Source organism: Ipomoea triloba, chromosome 13 (genome assembly GCF_003576645.1).
Source record: "Ipomoea triloba cultivar NCNSP0323 chromosome 13, ASM357664v1".
Lineage (NCBI taxonomy): Eukaryota > Viridiplantae > Streptophyta > Magnoliopsida > Solanales > Convolvulaceae > Ipomoea > Ipomoea triloba.
The window spans coordinates 8,354,027-8,360,431 of record NC_044928.1 but is presented as its reverse complement, the minus strand read 5'-3'; the positions used below and the strand labels follow the sequence as shown (position 1 = coordinate 8,360,431).

The window sequence follows — 6,405 nt, the reverse complement described above, 5'->3', positions numbered from 1 at the left end:
ATACTCACATAGTGAGGAGTGGGGTTTACCTCGTTAATAAATAAAAATACACAATATGACCCTACTTACCCCCACTTAAAAAGAAAGAAAGAAAGAAAGAAAGAAATATGTGTCACATGTGCAACAAGAAATCACAAAGATAAAAAATACAAAAACAAATGGCTAGAATTAGTTAGCACATGGAAAATGGTTCCCATTTGATCGTAATTTAATATATATCCAACTATTGCGAGACTAATTCAAATTTGGCCTGACTTATGTTCGTAAAGTTCAAATCTACAAGAGTCAATTTTCCGATATTAGTATCTTACCGTTAGATTGACATTTGACAACCTAAGTTGTTGGGCTGCCTGACTTACATTTCACTTCAACCTATTTTGACTCATTCAACAACTGCTATTTGTTTCCTCTTGCAAGAGGTAGATGTAGCCATTAGCGCGACTTAGACTTTGATTACCCTACAAAACTGAACATATCGAAACCAGCTCGAATAAACCTGATATCGACCTTGATTCTGAGACTAGTGGTCCAAGAATGGCCGACCTGTGCAATGGCCATCTATCCCTAGCGAGGGAGTTGAAGAAGGTGAGGAGTCATGTACGACCACAGTCAACAAATACTACCTTGATTCAAGACAAACATTGATTTAACGAGACTGGCAAAAAACAGGTAACTTATTTCAGCTGCTAGAGATCAGAGAAGAAATTTTTTAAAAAAAGACATTCATTCACAAGCTGATTACAAAACTGTACGGAAGGGCCATGAACTTTTTTGCAGAAATGGCAGATCAAATTTAGACTGATTACAAAACTCCAACTTGACTACGACAAATACACACACTTAAGTGTAAATCACCCCTAAGGTCTAATCTCCATCTGCACTTTTGTTCTTTCCCTTTTCGCCAGGCAACCATGATTATCAGCATTAAATTCAGTCAAAATGCAAATGCAAAAATGAGATTTTGACCAAACACAGGAGGATGTCAGGCAAGAAAATACAACAGTGCTTCAATAAAATGTCCCTATGACTATACTAGGACAAGTCAAGCCAGAGAGTGTTGTGGTTGTTCATGTTATAATTAGTGCATTTAATCGGTCACGAGTGGCAACCCAATCTCTATATCACGTGCAGGACCACAAACAACAACCGTGTATAAAACTACCAGCACTAGTACGGATGCTGCTAGGATGCTGGATTCAGCATGTGTGTATATATATATATTATATATATATATATATATATGGAGGTGTGACTCATCAAAATCAAACTGCTGTACGCCTTGACCAACAACACACCAACAGATAATTCAACATCAACTGGCTCTAAATGTACAGTGTATATGTACTTCACCATGGTCTTAATAAAAAAATCCAGTTTTTAATTGGTTGGTTATCAAACACTACCAATATTTTTTTTAGGGGGGGGGGTGGGGGAAGGTGTTAAACCGAAATGAAATGCAGACATGTAATGTACACATCAAACTCAGACTGCTGGAGCTTTCAAACCTTAATAGTCATCATAATCAAAGAAGATACATCATCCTGTATGGCATCTAGCTTCTTGTATTCCTCCAAGGCGAGAAGAAAGCGTCTTTAAGCTGGAGGGAATCTTTAACAATGATGTTGCTCAACCAGCAGCTGTAGAATTCAAAAGAAAACAAAAATTGATAACAATAATAATTATTATAGAAGGCAAAGGACTATGAAGCAAAAGTAGACTCAAATCCATAAAACCATGTGAAGTAAAGTCTCATGCATCATAATAGGTGGGGTAAGTCAGAGTCAGAGAGAAGCCCTACTGGTGGATTTTTCTTCCTTACGTTTATCTCTTGAGTTGTTCAATTTTCTTCAAGACAAAAACTCCTCAATGATGTCAGTGTACTAATATTTCTGCCACCGACTGCTGCTCATGATAAAATTTCTGGAAAAGAAGAAGCAGTGGGTAAATATAGAGAGACAAGTAAATCCATTTCAACTCATGACACAATATTCATGTCCTATTTTTCTTTAAACAGAAAGTACTGCAGAGTAATTGTTAACCTCAATATCAAAATACCCAAAGGCTCATGTCAAAACTGGCTTAGCAAATAGAAATTAAACATGCATACATTTTTGTACAAGCTAGTATAGTCCTGCTTGCAGCAAATTGATTAAGCACGTACATCTATTATAAAGGTATGAGATCAGATTCAGTGTTATTTCTCCGTTGTCTGAAAACTAAGGGTCATAATCACAAAAGCCCCAAGATTTGACACAAGCTAATAAACCCTTTTGAGCAGCCTGAATGCAGGAGTTTGGTACCATCTATGTTGCTATGGATGGTTACTCTGCTCTTACATAGATGTGTATCTAAGATTGCAGTTAGAAAAGAATATTTCTTTTATATCCATCCTGACATGGTGCCCACAGGCGGCTTAGTGCTTCCGTTCCACTATAAGGAAAAAGCTATTCTATTCGAGGTGTTAATGTCCGAAAGGACATTCTGTATAGTATGGTTTCTGCAGTTCTTACTTTGCTGTTTCCAATCCAGTATCAAATAGCTCATCAACAAGAAAAAACAGGCCCAATGAAGCCAATATAACCTTTTGAATGTTTTTGGCAGACCATCAGAGAAATAAAGATGAAAGGCATCATAATGAAAAGGCCAACTAACTGAAAACAGTACCACACTTTCATTGAAGGCTGACAACTACAATTATTGAAAATACATCAACCCATCTAAGTTGAAACCAGGAGAGTGGTCAGAAAAACAGCATGAACAAGATTAAGAAAGACCACACATCTAATGTTTAGTGTCCTAGGTGACAATTACTACAGATCTCTAGTTTAGCAATAATACCTATTATTAACGGGAAATAGGAACGGGGGTAACGCCAGCCAAGATGGCTAAGGATACAAACTTGTAACCACAAGGTCACGAGTTCAAATCCCAACCTTCTTGGTTTGAGCTAGTCCCAGTGCACACCCTCGGGTAGTGGCTGCGGGTTTCCCTCGTCACCCCAAAAACAGGAAATAGGGACAGGACCACCTGCTCTTCTGCAAAAACAATGTGATAGCAACAAAACTGCATGTTAAAGAAATACAAAATTCAAATTAGACAGAAACACTTATTTATACTTCATTCTAGGATGTCTAGATGACAGCAAGTTGCAGGATTCATTTAATATGACAACTATGGCCATGTAGAATAGCTCATTTTGTTCCCTTTGAGACCTTAGATGTCATTTCAACTGACAAAATGGAGACCACTCTCCTCCATTTGTGTGTTCAATGTTCTACCGTTCTCTAGCCTAAAGGGCCAAAAGAACACAAGTAAAAATTTAAAATGACACACCAACCAATCAGTCATCAAAATATCAACTAATTGCCAAAGTTCTTTAGTAAGACTGTAGTAATCCTAGGGTCATCAAAGAACTTAGGTTGCTTTATTCTGCACTCCGGCATATACATTAACCTTTCCTCTGGGACATTTCAACCAATAATTCACTGCAAACATAGTTTTATAAAATGGCTGAGGAGCACACTGTATATCTACATGAAATATAGAACAATAGTTAGAGAACCATGGAATATCAAGCATTTTTTATAGAACCATGAAATATTCCTAGAGTAGGGTATATCTTTGCCTGAAAGTGCTACAACTGTATCTTTTTTGGCATTTTTATTATCATTAAGTCCCACAGTTATGATTCAGTAACTTTGGTTTCTTTTAACATGACTGTCTTATAACAGTTCAAACCACCCCCACCCTTCAGAAAAAGAGCACAAAAAGCACCTTTATTCTGTCATGACACCATTATGGATATTACAGAAGCTGCAACTCATTAGCCTGCACTGAAGTGGCTTGTTGCTATTATCAGAACAAACAAGCCATATACAACTTTGGAGAAAATCTTAAAACCATTCAATTGAAATTTCATATCATGTTTATTAGTTTACCTCTTCATCATATTCTTCTTTATGCCTCTCTGTAAACCATTATTAGATCAAAAGCAAAAAGAACATGGACAACCAGTTGATTGTTTCTTCTGGTTGGATGATTCAATCATGTGAATAATCATCTTTTCCTTTTTGTCAATTGTAACTTGTAATTATTATTGAAAACTTACACTCGCACAAAATCTCCTTGGTATTGCCCTTCACACTGAACCTACAGCTGAACTTCATCCGGTGAAGAAGCTAACACTATTAACACTAAAAACCATACTAAATTTAATTACTGGTCGATTGCAAATCTAGATTTAGAAATGAAAAGAATTTAGCCTTTGATATTCTCAAAATCGCTTAGAAAAGAAAACTAACAGGAATGCTAAATCCTGAAATTTCGTATAATTAAACATCGGGATATGCCAAGGACCTTGTGATCCAGTGGCATCAAACCCTTCCCTTTATACGGGAGGTGGTGGGTTCGAGCCTGCAATACTTACTCTTGTGCTTCAATAGGTTGAGAAAGTAGTTATGAACAGATACTACATTGTAATAGAGTTAGTAGTATTAAAAAAAAAAAACATCGGGATATTATCAAGTTTCCAGAGTTATCCGTGATTATACAACAGGAAACTATCAAAGAACTAAAAAAAATCTCATTACAATGAGAAGAAAATAAAGCTTACAGGTATTAAAATGGTAATCTCAAGAGTCAAGAATGGGCGAAAACTCTCATAATTGAAAACTTGAAAAACGAAAATGTCTTCTAGAATGCCCAAGCAAGCACCCTAACTACACCGGACTCGAAATAAAGACAAGGAAAACTCTAAACACCGATGTAAATCATGCGATCATCTCCCAAGCAGCGACAGTGAAAACGAAGTAATCCGTAAATAAGATGCATTTCAGCTCAATTAGAAATTTCACAGCACGATCGAACGAGAAGTAGAAAAAAAAAAAAAAAAAAAAACAAAATAAAAAAGATAGAGTGGCCAACGGCAAACGAAAGAGGTTAGCAGGGAAGAAAAGTCGGTAATCGCCTGGTTGTAGAGGCGGCGGGAGAGCTCAGTGTCGAATTCAATTACACGGCGGAGCAGCGACTGCTCGCCGGCGGTGGTTCCCAGTCCATCGTTCTTTACACCGGCAGGCGGCAGTGGATTAACAAAAAAAAATAATAATAATAATAAATTTAAAAAACAGCAGGTTTAGGCCCAATTATAAAAACTTCGGCCCAATTAGAAACACAATAAATTGTTCTAAATCCACTGTTTGTCCAAATATTGGGAAATGGAAATGGGCTAGAACGCCTAAAACGTTGTCTAAGAGGTAAATGAATCAATTTTTTTTTATTTATTGATTTAAGAGTATATAATTTATGTTTGCGATCATTTTTTCCCCAAACAAGCTTTGTTTTCTTCTTTTTTTCTGAGTTTGGTTCATCTGAAAATACCTTCATTATGTATATATACATTGGCGTCTTTAAATATTAATACGTTTAGTTGGAAGTTAAGCGCAACTGGTTCTATGGTGTAGTGGTTAGCACTCTGGACTTTGAATCCAGCGACCTGGGTTCGACTCCCGGTAGGACCTTTTATTTTTTTGCCATTCTGTCGGTGCCTGACATTACTGCAATTTGCAATTGCATTTGGGAAATCGACAGAAATAGACTTATTTATTCTGTCGGTGCCTGACATTACTGCAATTTGCAATTGCATTTGGGAAATCGACAGAAATAGACTTAATTAAAATAGTTAATTCCAGAAATAGTTCTCGACTATTATTTTTATTTCAACTTTTAGTTTGATCCCTTAACTATTAATTTTGTATTAATTTTAGTTCTTCTGTTAAATTTATATTAAATAGGTGTTAAAATTGAAGACAAACATGTAAAATTAAATATTTGAGCCTTTTATATATTACTAAACTGTAATATATAGGTGTTAAAATTGAGGGCAAACATGTAAAATTAAATATTTGAGCTATATTACTAAACTGTAATATATAGGTGTTAAAATTGAGGGCAAACATGTAAAACTAAATATTTGAGCCTTTTATATATTACTAAACTGTAATATATAGGTGTTAAAATTGAGGGCAAACATGTAAAACTAGATATTTGAGCCTTTTATATATTACTAAAATGTAATATATATATTATTTTTTTGTAAATTCTCTAAATGGATGTGGAGTGTTATTGTATATTTATTTTGTATTATATTTTTTTATTTGATAACAAAAATGGTAGAAAAGGGCACCCGTATGGTTTGTTTTTTTTTTTTTTTAGTTTGGTTAATTTTTTATTTTTCTTTTGCCATTTTTCGATTGAAAATTTGGTAATCATGTCAAAGACCTTGTGGTCAAGTGGCACCCAGTGTCCCGATTAACACTTTTTACATGGATGATGGGGAGTGGGTTCGAGTTTCAGTAGAGGCAATTGTTGAATTGTTATGCTTCAGTAGGTTGAAAAAATTACACGAAA

General features: G+C 35.4%; 1 long non-coding RNA gene and 1 other non-coding gene across 2 annotated transcripts; one reads left to right on the top strand and one right to left on the bottom strand.

Annotated features, from left to right (window-relative positions):
• Nucleotides 1–207: 207 nt before the first annotated feature.
• LOC116002927 lies at nucleotides 208–3,275 on the bottom strand. The gene is made up of 3 exons (XR_004094565.1): nucleotides 2,839–3,275; nucleotides 1,799–1,920; nucleotides 208–1,637 (listed from the first exon to the last, which is right to left on the bottom strand). It is a non-coding gene; the product is annotated as an uncharacterized LOC116002927 (long non-coding RNA).
• A 2,169-nt stretch (nucleotides 3,276–5,444) lies between these two features.
• TRNAQ-UUG lies at nucleotides 5,445–5,516 on the top strand. The gene has a single exon. It is a non-coding gene; the product is annotated as a tRNA-Gln (tRNA).
• The last annotated feature ends 889 nt before the right edge of the window (nucleotides 5,517–6,405 follow it).